The sequence below is a fragment of the Mytilus edulis genome, chromosome 4 (genome assembly GCF_963676685.1).
Source record: "Mytilus edulis chromosome 4, xbMytEdul2.2, whole genome shotgun sequence".
Classification (NCBI taxonomy): domain Eukaryota; kingdom Metazoa; phylum Mollusca; class Bivalvia; order Mytilida; family Mytilidae; genus Mytilus; species Mytilus edulis.
The window spans coordinates 45,999,789-46,017,843 of NC_092347.1; the positions used below are offsets into that span (position 1 = coordinate 45,999,789).

Genomic DNA, 18,055 nt, shown 5'->3' on the forward strand with positions numbered 1-18,055 from the left:
AATTTGTTTCAATATGAAGGTTGAAAAAGTCATTCATGATATTTTTCTATGCATCTGCCCTGCTCTTTTACACGAACGAATTAAACAAATGGAACAATTTCAATAGGTTTTCATTAAATGATTTTAACCACACTTTTCTATTTTGACCCCCCACCCCCTGAGAAAACTTATGGCCTTATTTATGTACAAAAAAAATGTTGAAAAACAAACAACAACCACTGAATTACTGACTTGGGACAGGCACATACATACATTATGTGGCGGGTTAAACATGTTAAAGGGATCCCACCCCCACCCCTAAATATTCATCACATCTCTCCAACCTTTGTAAATGAAATTTACTTTGATAAAGTTTGCCAAAGACAAAATATAAATTTCATGGTATAAAGTTTCATTTGAGGGACCTGCACATCGCAGTTGTATTATATCAACCACAATAGCTGTGAGAAAATATGGAAATAAGTTTTCTTAAAAAAATATAATGCTACAAAATGTAATACAAGAAAACGGTGTCAACTATCAGGGCTTGTTCCAGTATCAGGATAGTCTAGATCAAACATTTATAAAGTTGTTAGAACATATTCCTAGATACATCTGCATGTCTGGCAGTCACAGCTTTCAGCACATATTTAGTGTTAACAAGAGAGCACACACTGAAATATCTCACCTGCTTCACCATTCATGATTGATTTTATGTTGATATTCCTAAAGGTTTAAGTTTTACTACAAATATCAGAAAAAAATAATATTATAAAAGATCATGAAAATGAGGCCAAAGTCAGATAAATCAATCGGAGCCAGCCTTAAGTACACTATGGGGAAACCAGAAACTTTCATAAAAAGGGGGAGTGTTAGGGTAACCATGGACTGCCAAGGAAAGACCGTCTCCAGCTATTCCATATACATGTATGAGCCCTCACCTTAAATCCGACTCTGTTACAATCATCCCATCAACCAAATATTTTTAAACATAGAAAGTATTCAAGAAACAGATAGAACCATGAAAATGAGGTGTAGTTCAGGTAAACCCTGCAAGAAAGGCATATTTGTTTTTCATTCATTATTTTGTACATAAATCATGGCGTTAGTTTTTTTATTTGAAATGTTTTAAATTGTTTATTTGTCATTTCGAGGTCTTTTATATCCAACTATGCAGAATAGGTTTTTCTCATTGTTGAAGGTCGTATAGTGACCTATTGTTATTTCTGTGTTCATTTTGGTCCCTTGTGGAGTGTCTCATTTACAATTATGTCACATTCTCTTATTTAATCATTTAATTTATATATTTAATAATCATTCCATACACCAAATATAGTTGACATATTGACTACACATTGTAGTATATTAAAAGAGGACTTACTATTCACCAATGACCATGCAAATGTGGTCAATGACAACTGCCAGACAGACATGTACTTCTTACATTTGTGAATCATTGCATACTTTATAGACAAGTTATTTCCTAATGTAATGAAGACTCTGATATCTACATGTACGAACAGCCTAGTAAATGTCTCATGTCATATACCACAATAATGGAACTAAATACATGTATAAGAAAACCAATCTTTGGAACTTTACCAACCTATTACTATATTGCATGACTTATATACCAAACTACAAAGTGACCTGAGCAAACTATACCTACTTATAAGTCCTTTACTGTCGTACTAAAATACTATTGCCAAGTTGACCTGATGCTGCTTCTACGGCATGTACATTTGTAACCAAGATTTTATTAATTGTTTTGCTGTCTCACAGATTTATACCAGCACTTCTATCATACTTTTAATTTATCTATGTTAACAACAATAGGATAAAAAAAATATTTTATTACTACTAAGCATGTCTAATCTCACAACATATATACATATTTACATAACAAATTACAACTTGGAAAAACTAGGAACTAACAGCTGTTTGACACTTTTGAAATTAAAATTGAGTTATCCCCCTTTTCATATAGATATAAAAATTAAAACTTTGGGGATGAGATACAAAGGCTAATGTTGCATACATATAGTTTATCTTCTACATGTACATGTAATTCTAGTATTTGAAAAACACAAATTTTTAAAACTTGACATTGACAAATGACCTATTGCTATAAATTAAAGTATCTGATAAACAGCCATAACAATTAAGGTAACTTTAACCTTGATCACTTATCCATGAATTTGAAAAGAGGTTGAGATCTTTGTTGCAATCTGTAGCAATTTAAGGGCATAATCTAATTTTAAAAAACAATATTTATCTGATTTCATGATAAACAATCTTTATCATTATCATAATTATGATACTGTAAATTCAGAAATTATTGTGATGTTTTAATAAATGCAAATAATGCGACAGGGTTAGAATTGCAATAAAAAGCACTCACATTCTGATAACTGAATTAATAAACATCTTAATGCAGAAATTTTTGTCATCCCAATAATTAAACTAAAAATTTAGTCCATTCTTTATAAATTGCAATAATAAATGCACGCAATAATTTCAGAATTTACCATAGGTAAAAAGTCTCAGCGAGACAAGTTTTCCTGGACAATACATTTATATAATTCTTTCATTTGTTTTGTTTGGTTGCTGTCTCATTGAACAAAACTATATTTTTTTTCTCCTTATATCCAGAAAATATAACTTTTGAAATAAAACTGAATAGCATATAGATAGACAACAAATGCCAAATGATGTAAATTATGGCCATTTAGGTCAGAGGTAAAAGATGAAGCAAAGGCATGTGCATTTACCACAACTGCCACTTGGTATTGTGATTTCCAAAATGTACAAATCTCACTAGCTACCTTCTGTATTAAAGACAATTGTATATATTGCAGTTTGCAACTCATGAATCAAGTTTGCAGAAAACTTCACAACAGGCAGCAAAATAATTTAAATTAAAACATCTCATTTAAAACTCATTTTTTGAAACATTTTTTATTTTTATTCTATGAGATCAAATTTATAAGACATTTATTAATATTGTTAATTTCAATTTACTAGTAATGTTGACATGTATATACATTATGTAGTTAATTTCAATACTAGTCCAGTCAAACTAAGACTGAACCCTAAACTAATTGCAATAGAAAATGTTTTAGTTCTAATCTATAACATTAAGCCCTTAATATACACAGAAAAAAGTTCCACAAAATCTGACTTGAGAAAAACTCAAAATCGGAATTTCTAATTTCCTATGGAAATTAACATTGGAAGGGGAGATAATGCTGCAAAAATGAGTCTTTTTTGGTTGATTTTCTTAAAATTTATGTAAAGTATGATGCTTTGATGGGGTTATAAGTTCGTATTTTACTAAATTATATAATCTTCTGCTCATGAAATGTACAAAACCAAGTGTTATAGGTATTTTTATTTTTTTTGGTCGTTTTTCATTAAAGAAATTGCAACTTTTTTGCTTTGTAACCATTTTGAAAAAATTATTTGAAAATTTGGTATTGTTTATATCTGTATATTATATTATTTCAGCATCTTACTTATTTAAAGAAACATTAAACCACAAAAAGAAGAATACATGCTTAAATTATTTTTTATTAAATTTGAGATTCTTTACCTTGACATGTTGAAAAATTCAATAATTGGTCAACAAATGAATTACAAAATCTAGATTGTAGCTTGATAAAACATATGAAAACACCTTTAGAGTTGTTTATTATACTCTAAAGATGGCTTAGATATCAAGAATCAATACATTCTGATGAGTAGAAGAGGTAAAGTTATAATTTTGTATCAGTTTTTCTTGATATTTCTGCCTTTTTTGCAGAGTTATCTCCCTTTTACATGAAAATCTCCATAGGAATTTTAAATGGCGATTTTTTTAGTCTTAATGCTAAAGATTAAAACTTAAAAATCTTCTGTTGCAATTACATCAAGGTTAGGGTCAACTAGTAATTGTTGACATGTATACATCATGTACATGTACAATCCTTATTATTCATTATTTTTATATCAATAATTTCTTCGTCACTGTTTTTTTTTTTACAAGAATCAATAATCTGTATTCATCATTGGGACAGGTAGGTAAAGTAGGTCCTTTTGTTATCTTGGATTTTTTATGGATTTTGCCAGCACTAAAACATACAGTTCTAAATTATAATTGATCTTTGGCTTCTTAGGCGCATGGATTCTGACAACACATTGCATATACATGTAGACACCAAGTGTAGATTGGTTCTCACATGGATTCTGGCAGTACATGCACTTTGATTATACATCATGATGTAGTTCCAAGTATTGTTGATCTTTGCTTTTAATGTTGTTCTCAGGTTTCAGCAGTTTACATATAGTTTCCAATTGCAAGACAAGATGATACCGGCTTCTGATGTAAATTCTGTCCGTACTTATCCAATAGTTTCCAAATAAAGTTGAACATTCCAGGATCTTTCACAATATATAACTCCTTCTTCTTACATATAATTGGAGCCTGAAATTAAATATCAGAATAATTTTGTCAGAAAAATGACATAATATAAAGGTTTATTTAAGGTTATACTATAAAGACAAACTTAACTATTGTTCTTCTCAAAATATTTCTGTACACTGAACCAAGCATTTCAGTGCAATCGTTTCAGCAGTACAGTTTAATTGGAGCCTTAACTTTCTTGTTTATCTGCTTAAACAGAGATAGGAATCTAGGTATCTTCATGTGAGTTATTCGACAAAAGCTATACAAAAAATGTTTAGTTCGACAAAATGTTCGCTACCTTTAAATAATTTTATATTTGTTTGGATAAATATATCCCACTATTATAAATTATTCATATTTACCTACCATGCAACTTTTATAAATTGCATTATCTGTTCTCAGTCATTTGATGGACAAGGTCAAGTTAGTTCCATTATATAATATCTTTAAAATGCAAGTGGGGATAGAAATATGGTCACTTATTTTGTGATGATGGAGAAGCTTATGGTTTACAGTATATGTTTTACTCATTGTTGACATATGCTGACCTTTAGTTTGCTTACATCCATGACATTTGTTCTCTGGTTGATATATGTCTTATTGGAAATCATAACACATCTCTTTATTCTAGTACATGGAGGCAATTTAAGATAACGAAAAAACATAAGATTTCCTAAATTTTTTACGTCCCTTCGAGATTATATATTCAATTATAACTTAAGAAAACATTAAAACGTAAGATGTACATCTATAAAAACTGTGGCATTAACATTCTCTAGGATGAATAGTTCATAAATCTTTGTTTTTATTCTTACCATTAAAGTCCTTTCCAATGGCCATTCTCAGCCTCAATCCTTGTGGAAAAGCTGTGATGCTAACCTGAAATGTAAAATGCTTAGTTATTTAAAATGGTTTGAAAGGACCATCATTGTTGATATACTCTGCACAAGAAATTATTTACAGATTTTACAGAGTTATCTCCCATTGAATGAAAGAATCTTGCTGTTAATTGTACTGTAAGAAACAATCAGTTAAACAATCTAATGTGGATTCGTTTATTTTTGTGGGGACCAATTTTCATGGATTAAGGAAAACTTAATATACATATTCATGGATACTTCATTTGTGGTTTGGCTTGAGTCTGCTTTCAAGCATTATATAAAAACAGTTATTCGTTGAATATCTAATTTCACGTTTCACCTGTACGAAGGAAATCCACTAAAATTGGTATCCAATGGATGACAATGACTCCATAGTACTTAAGGAAGTACACCACTAATTCATGGTCCCATTGCTTTCTATGTTAAATTCCTCCGTTTCAAGCAGGCACACCTCTATTGTTTGAAGTTCAAATAAAGTGGCAATCATTGCATTTCAAAGCAACACTATATGATGTCTTGTACTGATAAAATCAACACACCTTTAATAGCATATAAGAAAGAACTGGTTCCCGGAACTTTGGATGTATCAAAACAGGTACTTCAGGTTACAAGAGCGCAATTATTCGTAATGCATTTTCCATAGGGTACCACTAGTGTTCCGTATTTTTTTTCTCGAAGACTACACAAACTAGCGAAAAACGGGTGGCAGTTCCTGTTACTAAAAATGCCAGTGTTGCATTACAACCAAAAAAAATATAGGGTCATGCGGCTCAAATTGCCTTAAAATGCAGTTGAAAAAAATCGTCTACTTTTTTCGCTTAATGAAAAAGGCATATTTTTAATGGCTCCGACGTGCAGAAATTGAAGATATTTTCTATACCTCGTAAAATGTGAATATGATTTTCGGCAATTTTTAAACCTAATTGGATAAGCTTTCGATTAAATGTAATTCCAATCCTGTATCAACCAATCAGAAGCCGTATAGGATTCTATTCTGAGTACCATCTTGGGGTAAAAAACTTGCCGGTTAAATGTAAAGAAATAATTGCGTTCTTGTAACCTTCAGATCTGACAAACAGACAAAATGTTCTACACATTTTGAAAGTTACACTCATGCGTAGGAACTATTTTGTGTTAAATATGTACTACTTTCTGGCCGGGCCTGAATTAGTGGTATTACACCTCAATGACTTAAGTACTTACAAGGGGTAATGGGGTCATCTTCACACTTCTATTAATCATCATATCATTTGTTTAGCATAATTATCTTTCCATGTGGACTGCTTCCAAAAGATAAAACCAGATGATCTCCAGAAATACTTCAGCATGACATCGGTCTCTTTCTACAGGTTGCACTTTGTAAATCCAGCTGTTTCTCTAACCACGCCTCTTTTGGGGAGATCTAGAATATTCATAGAAAATTAAATTTTGTTAACATACTGGCTCTCAGTTATGCTCTCTTTGTTGCATCTCACAGAGACATAACTTTGGAATGTTACCAGTTAATAGACCTCTGCATATTGTTTATATTGAAATCTATGGTAACCTGACTGTCAAGGTAGGGGTAGTTAAGCAAATTGGTGTTAGTTTAAACTCTGAGGAGTACAGGGCATATAAACATTGAAAATATGCGGCACAGCCCTATATTTTGACCTTTTGAAAAAAATAGTAATGCATATGAACATTCAATTCCTAGATATGATTTTTTTCAAAACTTCATAGTAAAAGTGGTACAGTGTTAGCTGTAAAAGGAGTTCCTATGGGAAATTGCATTGTCAATATTTACAGAAATGCAACAATACAGGCATAAGCAGGAAGCTTGTAGGTTATTGGCCACTAGCGAAACATCTAAGCTGCCCGTCTCCAAGGGTCTGTGATGGAGGCCATCTATACATAGATGAATGTTGGAGGTAGCCAACTAATTAAAGGAAACACCACATACAGCAAAATCACCTGCCGTAATCGTACTTACATTGCCTATATTTCTTCAAGTCTTTCACTTTTTGCTGGTTCTTTTACCTTCCTTGGTATGATTGGAAATATAAGAAAGTCATTATTATTCAGATTAATCTACAAAAATCACAAAATTTGTGATTTTCATCATTCCAAAAAATATTTAAAATATAGATTATAGTTATTTTAATTCTAGATGGATAACCAAAATTTAGTTAAGTAGTCTTTGAGAAAAGATTGAGGAAAAAAGATTCAATTTGTTTTTTTCAGCACTTTAAAAATTCAAAGTTGTTCAGCACTTTATAAAAATTCAAAATATAATCAAATAGGAAATGGGCAAATGACAGAACTTAAATATGCTTAAACAAGAAAAAACTAGTCATGATTATGCTGTAGACCAAATTATTAAGTCATTCTATTCAGTATCTTAAAACCAGTAAAATTATTGGTAATTGACATTTCATACAACTTTCATGTTGCACATGTTTGAAAAATATTTTACAACATTTTGACAATGATTGGTACTTTTTCAGTTGCTCTGGTATGTAATTGATAAGGAAATATATAAATGCCAACGAATTGCATATAGGAACAATATGAGAAAGTGTGAATAAAAATTCAATGTAGATTTTTGTTAAAAAATAAAGAATTAAAAAACAGTTATTCACATATCAAATATTCACCTTAATTAAAACAAAAATGAGAAAAAAAAATTAAATTCAAATGAAAACAAACAAAATCTTTTAAGTACAGCTCCATGTTAGATTCACTTAGGTCATCAGAATTGGATAAAATTTCACATGAAGATGTCATGTCCCAACATAAAGCAAATTAGTTTTGAAAAATTGAATGTCAATTGCATTATATAAGCAACCAAAACAATAAAAAAGGCCAATTTCTAAAATTTTTAATATAACACCAAAACCCCCATTTTTGGGCCCTCATTTTGGATGATTTGTAACAATTAAGACATAAAGTTAAAATATTTATTAAGTTTAAATTTGAATGATTGTAGGATAATTCGGTGGAAGCTGGTTTGATAGAGAAAGCAATTAAAAAAGGGGAGATAATTCTGTTGATTTCTCTATATTTTCCTATTTTTTAACATTTCAGTGGGTAAAAAATGGTAAAACCAAAAAAGAAGGAAATTCTTAACAGAGAGAGGGATTTAATTATTCGAGTTACTCCTGCGATAAAGTTCTATATAAATACTTTCTTTTGAGAGAAAATCATTTTTGTGTAAATATTTTCAAATTTCCTGTAGGCTGACTAAGAATTACTGACTTCTTTTGCTATCAAGTTTTTTCCCCAAAATATACTATATATCTTATGTGAACTCTTTGTTATTTGTTATCTATTTATAATTGGAATTACATGTACTTTGTATATTCTGAGATTTGTTATTACTATCTTTTAATGAATAACATTTGTTTAGGTTCCATTTAGTGCTTATATATAATTATGAACCACATATATATTTGCCAGTTTCAAAAATGGCTTTGATATATATATATTCTATTTATGCTGCAAAGTTATTTTCATTAAAATGTATTCAGTATGAGGTAAAATTGTACGGTTTCAGTTTTATTTATATTGTACTTTTGTAACTGTACAAGCACAAAATATTCTCCCCCATAGAACAACTTGACAAAACAATATGAGTATATTATTTAAATTTACTAAACTTAGATGCAACTTAACAAAACAAACAAAACTAGTTAAGTAAAAAAACTTACATTAAACAGTTCTACTTAATTCCAAGTTGCAGGAATTTTCTATAGCGCCTCCAAAATAAACATTGAAACATATTGTTACTTTAATTAACATTAACCACCTACATACAACATTTTATTACTGTGAACCACCTGGCATTACTTTTTTGCAAATTCAAGGAAACATAAATCCATAACATTAAACATGTCCATACCTGCCAACCGTCACTATTTGCAGGGGATTTCCCCCATGAAAGCTCCCAAACAAATTTTTTAAAGAGGAATTTTGTCCCAATTTTAAACAAAACAGTTAATTATACAATGTCTTTAGGCTTGAAAAAGTTTGAAGAAGCCAAAACACAACATAGAGATGCATTTGAAGGACCCTTTGAAGGTTTTTTATGACTGTAAGAGCCATCATGGAAGCAAAACTTCTATGGACATTTGAAAAATTTGGCAGGTATGCATGTCCCATTTGTGGGATTTTAATGATATTTGTAATATCAAGTGTAACATATGCTACCTGACAACCAACAACACTTGACCCATCATCAATAGTAACTTTTATATCTTTGGCAGTTAGCATGTTTTTTTCCTGAAGCCACAAAGGTTTTCATCTTTGTTCTCATATGGGCAATTTTAGATTCACAACAAGATTTTCCAGTCTGTGGTTCACTGTAACTGTATTCTTTAATATTATTACCTGTAAAAGAAATTATGTTGGCATTAAATATCAACAGTTGTTTTCTTATTTAGGGGCTTATCAAGTAATTATAGGGGGGATAAATCTGACATATTAGAAATAATTAAGATCTGAAGATGCAGCAACTATAAATTTGCTTTACTTTACCGGTAATCAATGTTATACATGTAAGATAAGTATTTTTTAAAGATTTTCATTAATGCAAATAATGCGACTTAGTGAGTAAAGCAATAATAAAAACTTGCATTCTGATATCTCATACGAAAATCAGTATGAATTGCAATAATTAATCTTGCATTTTTGTCCATTCTTCAAAAATCACAATAATGAATGCATGCAATAATATCTGAATTTACAGTATCTAGCTATATCAAATTTATCAATTGAAATAAAGATTACTAATTAATCTGAAAGAATCAGTCAATTTAATGTTTATCCCACAAAAATAAAAATAAACATCATGTGGTCAGAGTTATCTCCCATTGACTAATTGTAAAAAATTTAAAGTACCGTAGAAACTGTAAAATAGTTTCAAAGACAGGGTATGGGCTATTTAAAGAAAAAATATACTCAACTTTCAATGTTCTTCTTCTGTACACGTTCCCCAGGCATCTGAAAGAAAAAAAAAGAGTATGAATTAGTAAAATAGTTTCAAAGACAGGGTAGGGGCCTATGTAAAGAAATATATACTCAACTTTCAATGTTCTTCTTCTGTAGGCATTCTCCAGGCATCAGAAAGAAAAAAAAAGAGTATGAATTAGTAAAATAGTTTCAAAGAGAGGGTAGGGGCCTATGTAAAGAAAAATATACTCAACTTTCAATGTTCTTCTTCTGTAGGCATTCCCCAGGCATCTGAAAGAAAAATAAAGAGTATGAATTAGTAAAATAGTTTCAAAGAGAGGGTAGGGGCCTATGCAAAGAAAAATATACTCAACTTTCAATGTTCTTCTTCTGTACGCGTTCCCCAGGAATCTGAAAGAAGAAAAAAAGAGTATGAATTAGTAAAATAGTTTCAAAGACAGGGTAGGGGCCTATGTAAAGAAAAATATACTCAACTTTCAATGTTCTTCTTCTGTAGGCATTCTCCAGGCATCTGAAAGAAAGAAAAAGAGTATGAATTAGTAAAATAGTTTCAAAGAGAGGGTAGGGGCCTATGAAAAGAAAAATATACTCAACTTTCAATGTTCTTCTTCTGTAGGCATTCTCCAGGCATCTGAAAGAAAAAAAAAGAGTATGAATTAGTAAAATAGTTTCAAAGACAGGGTAGGGGCCTATGTAAAGAAAAATATACTCAACTTTCAATGTTCTTCTTCTGTACGCATTCCCCAGGCATCTGAAAGAAAAATAAAAGAGTATGAATTAGTAAAATAGTTTCAAAGAGAGGGTAGGGGCCTATGTTAAGAAAAATATACTCAACTTTCAATGTTCTTCTTCTGTAGGCATTCCCAAGGCATCTGAAAGAAAAATAAAGAGTTTGAATTAGTAAAATAGTTTCAAAGACAGGGTAGGGGCCTATGTAAAGAAAAATATACTCAACTTTCAATGTTCTTCTTCTGTATGCATTCCCCAGGCATCTGAAAAGAAAAATAAAGAGTATGAATTAGTAAAATAGTTTCAAAGAGAGGGTAGGGGCCTATGTAAAGGAAAATATACTCAACTTTCAATGTTCTTCTTCTGTAGGCATTCCCCAGGCATCTGAAAGAAAAATAAAGAGTATGAATTAGTAAAATGGTTTCAAAGAGAGGGTAGGGGCCTATGTAAAGAAAAATATACTCAACTTTCAATGTTCTTCTTCTGTACAAGTTCCCCAGGAATCTGAAAGAAAAAAAAAGAGTATGAATTAGTAAAATAGTTTCAAAGACAGGGTAGGGGCCTATGTAAAGAAAAATATACTCAACTTTCAATGTTCTTCTTCTGTACAAGTTCCCCAGGAATCTGAAAGAAAAAAAAAAGAGTATGAATTAGTAAAATAGTTTCAAAGACAGGGTAGGGGCCTATGTAAAGAAAAATATACTCAACTTTCAATTTTCTTCTTCTGTACAAGTTCCCCAGGAATCTGAAAGAAAAAAAAAAGAGTATAAATTAGTAAAATAGTTTCAAAGACAGGGTAGGGGCCTATGTAAAGAAAAATATACTCAACTTTCAATGTTTTTCTTCTGTACAAGTTCCCCAGGAATCTGAAAGAAAAAAAAAAGAGTATGAATTAGTAAAATAGTTTCAAAGACAGGGTAGGGGCCTATGTAAAGAAAAATATACTCAACTTTCAATGTTCTTCTTCTGTACGCATTCCCCAGGCATCTGAAAGAAAAAAAAAGAGTATGAATTAGTAAAATAGTTTCAAAGAGAGGGTAGGGGCCTATGTTAAGAAAAATATACTCAACTTTCAATGTTCTTCTTCTGTACAAGTTCCCCAGGAATCTGAAAGAAAAATAAAGATTATGAATTAGTAAAATAGTTTCAAAGAGAGGGTAGGGGCCTATGTAAAGAAATATATACTCAACTTTCAATGTTCTTCTTCTGTACGGTTCCCATTCGGCTTCTGAAAGAAAAATAAAGAGTATGAATTAGTAAAATAGTTTCAAAGACAGGGTAGGGGCCTATGTATAGAAAAATATACTCAACTTTCAATGTTCTTCTTCTGTACGCGTTCCCCAGGCATCTGAAAGTAAAAAAAAAAAGAGTATGAATTAGTAAAATAGTTTCAAAGACAGGGTAGGGGCCTATGTAAAGAAAAATATACTCAACTTTCAATGTTCTTCTTCTGTACGTGTTCCCCAGGCATCTGAAAGAAAAAAATAGAGTATGAATTAGTAAAATAGTTTCAAAGAGAGGGTAGGGGTCTATATAAAGAAAAATATACTCAACTTTCAATTTTCTTCTTCTGTACATATCCCTTCTGGCATCTGAAAGAAAAATAAAGAGTATGAATTAGTAAAATAGTTTCAAAGACAGGGTAGGGGCCTATGTAAAGAAAAATATACTCAACTTTCAATGTTCTTCTTCTGTACGCGTTCCCCAGGCATCTGAAAGAAAAAAATAGAGTATGAATTAGTAAAATAGTTTCAAAGAGAGGGTAGGGGTCTATATAAAGAAAAATATACTCAACTTTCAATTTTCTTCTTCTGTACATATCCCTTCTGGCATCTGAAAGAAAAATAAAGAGTATGAATTAGTAAAATAGTTTCAAAGACAGGGTAGGGGCCTATGTAAAGAAAAATTTACTCAACTTTCAATGTTCTTCTTCTGTAGGCATTCCCCAGGCATCTGAAAGAAAAATAAAAGAGTTTGAATTAGTAAAATAGTTTCAAAGACAGGGTAGGGCCTATGTAAAGAAAAATATACTCAACTTTCAATGTTCTTCTTCTGTAGGCATTCCCCAGGCATCTGAAAGAAAAATAAAGAGTATGAATTAGTAAAATAGTTTCAAAGAGAGGGTAGGGGCCTATGTAAAGAAAAATATACTCAACTTTCAATGTTCTTCTTCTGTATGGTTCCCTTCCGGCATCTGAAAGAAAAATAAAGAGTATGAATTAGTAAAACAGTTTCACAGACAGGGTAGGGGCCTATGTAAAGAAAAATAAACTCAACTTTCAATGTTCTTCTTCTGTAGGCATTCCCCAGGCATCTGAAAGAAAAATAAAGAGTATGAATTAGTAAAATAGTTTCAAAGAGAGGGTAGGGGCCTATGTAAAGAAAAATATACTCAACTTTCAATGTTCTTCTTCTGTACGCGTTCCCCAGGCATCTGAAAGAAAAATAAAGAGTATGAATTAGTAAAATAGTTTCAAAGACAGGGTAGGGGCCTATGTAAAGAAAAATATACTCAACTTTCAATGTTCTTTTTCTGTAGGCATTCCCCAGGCATCTGAAAGAAAAATAAAGAGTATGAATTAGTAAAATAGTTTCAAAGACAGGGTAGGGGCCTATGTAAAGAAAAATTTACTCAACTTTCAATGTTCTTCTTCTGTAGGCATTCCCTACAGCATCTGAAAGAAAAACAAAGAGTATGAATTAGTAAAATAGTTTCAAAACAGGGTAGGCGCCTATGTAAAGAAAAATAAACTCAACTTTCAATGTTCTTTTTCTGTAGGCATTCCCCAGGCATCTGAAAGAAAAATAAAGAGTATGAATTAGTAAAATAGTTTCAAAGACAGGGTAGGGGCCTATGTAAAGAAAAATATACTCAACTTTCAATGTTCTTTTTCTGTAGGCATTCCCCAGGCATCTGAAAGAAAAATAAAGAGTATGAATTAGTAAAATAGTTTCAAAGACAGGGTAGGGGCCTATGTAAAGAAAAATTTACTCAACTTTCAATGTTCTTCTTCTGTAGGCATTCCCTACAGCATCTGAAAGAAAAACAAAGAGTATGAATTAGTAAAATAGTTTCAAAACAGGGTAGGCGCCTATGTAAAGAAAAATAAACTCAACTTTCAATGTTCTTTTTCTGTAGGCATTCCCCAGGCATCTGAAAGAAAAATAAAGAGTATGAATTAGTAAAATAGTTTCAAAGACAGGGTAGGGGCCTATGTAAAGAAAAATATACTCAACTTTCAATGTTCTTTTTCTGTAGGCATTCCCCAGGCATCTGAAAGAAAAATAAAGAGTATGAATTAGTAAAATAGTTTCAAAGAGAGGGTAGGGGCCTATGTAAAGAAAAATTTACTCAACTTTCAATGTTCTTCTTCTGTAGGCATTCCCTACAGCATCTGAAAGAAAAACAAAGAGTATGAATTAGTAAAATAGTTTCAAAACAGGGTAGGCGCCTATGTAAAGTAAAATATTCTCAACTTTCAATGTTCTTCTTCTGTAGGTGTTCCCCTCCAACATCTGAAAGAAAAACAAAGAGTATAAATTAGTAATAGTTTCAAAGACAGAGTAGGGGTAGGGGTATTATGAGATTGAAAAATGTTTTCTTTAGATAAACCACAAATACTGGCGTACCCATGTGTAAAATGTATCTTGGAATAGACTTATGTAATGGCATAAAATATCTGATATGTACTTTCTCTTTTTTTCTCCAAAAAGGGCTTTTAAGAAATAACTTATTTACTATATATGTATACAATTTTGTGAATTCTAAGAAATGGTAATCTTACCTTTCATACCTTTAGTTTCTTTTGTTAAAAAAACAATAATATTGACCCAGAGTGGGCCCCCTCTTAGGCAGTCAGTGGGCCCCCACTTATGAAAATTTCTGGATCCGCCACTGGTTTGAAAGTCATTTAAGTTATTCATATAAAAAATGCGTAAAGGTTCTGCTGAACCCAGTGTCTCGCCTACTCTATCTGTTAATCGCAGGCTCAACAAAAATGAGGAAATAAATCAATAAAATATTCCTGTTGATACTATTTTTTGATTGTAAGAAGCTTCTGTCCAAGTTTGGTATAGTTTATGAATCTAATAAATGTTTAAAAACGTAAACTGCAGACTGAATGTACTTTTAACTGGAAGAAACCAAAGTTTCTTCTAGTTTCTAGCTTTTGATCATTAACAAGCTTCTGTCCAACGAAGTTTGGTACAAATCCAAAATAGTATAAGAAAGTTATTAAAATTTTAAAAAATTTAACCACAGAGTGAATGCGGTGTTTCCTGGCAGAAAATCTAAGTCCATTTAAAAGTAAACTACGAAAAAATAGATAATTAATCACAGAGTGAATATGTTGTTTCCTGGCAAAAAATCTCAGTTCATGTTAAAAGTAAAATACAGAAAAATGGATTAATTTTTTTAACGAAATTTACTTCTGGATACTATCTTATGATCATAAACAAACTTCTGTCCAAGTTTAGTACCAACCCAGGATAGTTTAGGAAAGTTTAAAAAATTAATAAAAACTTTTAACCACAGAGTGAATGTAATATTTCCCGGCAGAAAAACTAAGTACATTTATAAATAAAATACCAAAAAAATGGAATTCTATTTTTTTTTTTTAATTTACTTCTGGATATATCTTAATTATGATCAAAAACACGCTTCTGTCCAAGTTTGGTAGAAATCCAGGATAGTTTAAGCTATTGAAATTTCAAAAACTTAAACCACAGAGTGAATATTTGTGGCCGCCGCCGTCGACGACACGGACGACGATGGAATGTATGATAGTTTAGTCTCGCTTTTTTGACTAAAGTCAAAGGCTTGATAAAAAGAATATGTGGTATGATTGACAAAGAAAAAAGACTAAAATGACGAAGAAATTAACAACAATAAATAATTCATCATAGAAACCAGGACTAAATTTTATATATACGCCAGACGCGCGTTTGGTCTACAAAAGACTCATCAGAGATGTTTGAATCCAAAAAGTTAAAAAAGCCAAATAAAGTACGAAGTTGAGATCCAAAATTCCTAAAAGTGTTTCCAAGTCACATGTACAGCCTTCAACAATGAGAAGAGCCCATGCCCTATAAATCAGCTATAAAAGGCCCTGAAATGACAATGTAAATAATTCAAACGAGAAAACTTAAATGGCCTTATTTATGTACAAACAAAATTCTCAGTAGGGCACAGCTTGATATTGCCACAGTTGGGGCAAGTATGGACACAACATTCAAGCTTGATATAGCTCTGAATTTGGATTGTGAATAGTGATCAACAGTTTTCACACTTAGGGAGCTACCATTTGATTTTTATGGGGGGGGGCTAGGATGAAATTTGAAAAAAATAGGCAGGACAGGAGTTTTGAGTTAAAAAAAAAGGCAGGATGTGACACTTGCAAAAAAAAAAAGTCAGGACGACAATTTAGGTAAAAAAAAGTCAGGATAAACTATAAAAAAAAAAGGCAGGACAGATTAGAGTGAAAAAAAAAAAATGCAGGACAAAATTTTTCATCCTAGCCCCCCCATAAAAATCAAATGGTAGCTCCCTTATTTTAACTGGTCGGCAGATATCCAAACTCAAACACCTGATTTTCGTTTTGAAGGTCGTCTTCATGACTGTTTTCATATTCATTTTCAAAATCCTGTAGCATTTCTTCAATTTTAGCAAACAAGTTCATTCTCCTAGAAGATACATACTTTCCGTCAGTTTTACCGTTGTCCCATTGAAAAGTCGCCGGTTGAAATTTTAACATTGCAAAATCTGGTCAAAGGGACGTAATTCGTACAAAACATCGCAATATTTCGCGGAATCCGCTAAACAGCGTTCATTTACTGTTACTTGACCTTAAACCATCATCCCCATATTCATTCAAACCTTCCTTTTGTGGTTTTGAACCTTCTTAACAAATTTCATAGAGATCCATTCACTTAAACAAAAGTTATTGTCGAGACAAGTTATTGACTGGAAACTACAAAAATTCTTATTTGGGCACTTTGTTTGCCCTAAACTCCTAAACTGTTGGGTCCATTACCCCCAAAATCAATCTAAACCTTCTACCTGTGTTATGAAATATTGTGGTACAATTTCAGAGCAATTGAACAAGATGATATATCCTGAAAGTAGAAAAATGCTTTTTTTGGCCCCCTAATTTCAAAACATTTGGGACCATTATCCCCAAAATCAATCACAACCTTCTTTTTGTGGTATTGAACCTTCTTAAAAAATTTCATAGAGATTGATACACTTAAACTAAAGTTATTATCCGGACAACAAATGTGTTAATTGTCGGACGACACAGACAACGACAACATCATACATGCACAATTTATATACGAACACAAATATTTTTGCGGTCTTTTAAAAACATGTCATTCATTCTGTATTGGTATAGTTTTCGGAACTTTCTTCTGCATATATTTAAGGTGATAGAAAGTTAGATCATCAAAATGAAATTGAGAATGTCTACATCTTTATTGACTCAAGCAAAACAAAAAATACACCCTTTTAGAAAAATTTATGCAGTGGCGGATCCAGAAGGAAGGATAGAGGGCATATGCCCCCGCCCTCCCTTTAAAATTTTAAAACTTTAAAATTATTAATCAGACCATAATCATGATAATGTGTACAAGTTTCATGACATTTGTTTTTAAGTAATATAATGAACAGAAACCAACTTTGGGATGTACGGACGGACTTGCATATGTACAGAAAGACACAGGTAAAACTTAATGCCTAAAGGCGGATTTAGGGGGGGGCAAAAAATTTGGTTGCTTATATAGGGATTCACTGAAACGTGAAGCGATCAGGTCCCCTCTTAGGCAGCCAGTGGGCCCCCACTTATGAAAATTTCTGGATCCGCCACTGATGCCCCCAATCTATTTTATTATAGTGTCACATATTGCTCAGGTTGGGAACAAACCTGTATGGTGATTATACCTGTATAGAGGGATAATCCTTCTTTAGAGGGATAAAATTATCCCTCTATAGAGGGGTAATTTTGTTTACACTGGATTTAAAGCAAATTAGGGCAGAATGGCATTTTCTAGTTATATTGACTATAATCTCTAGCAT

The 18,055-nt window shown here is 31.7% G+C and overlaps 1 long non-coding RNA gene across 2 annotated transcripts; it reads right to left on the reverse strand.

Annotated features, from left to right (window-relative positions):
- Nucleotides 1–1,819: 1,819 nt before the first annotated feature.
- On the reverse strand, nt 1,820–11,684 carry LOC139519817 (uncharacterized). 2 transcript variants are annotated; one of them, XR_011663688.1, is made up of 6 exons: nt 9,493–11,684; nt 7,277–7,327; nt 6,508–6,706; nt 5,624–5,825; nt 5,239–5,302; nt 1,820–4,441 (listed from the first exon to the last, which is right to left on the reverse strand). It is a non-coding gene; the product is annotated as an uncharacterized lncRNA (long non-coding RNA). The 2 variants fall into 2 exon arrangements; XR_011663687.1 differs by having other exon boundaries at nt 7,277–11,682.
- Between the last annotated feature and the right edge of the window lie 6,371 nt (nt 11,685–18,055).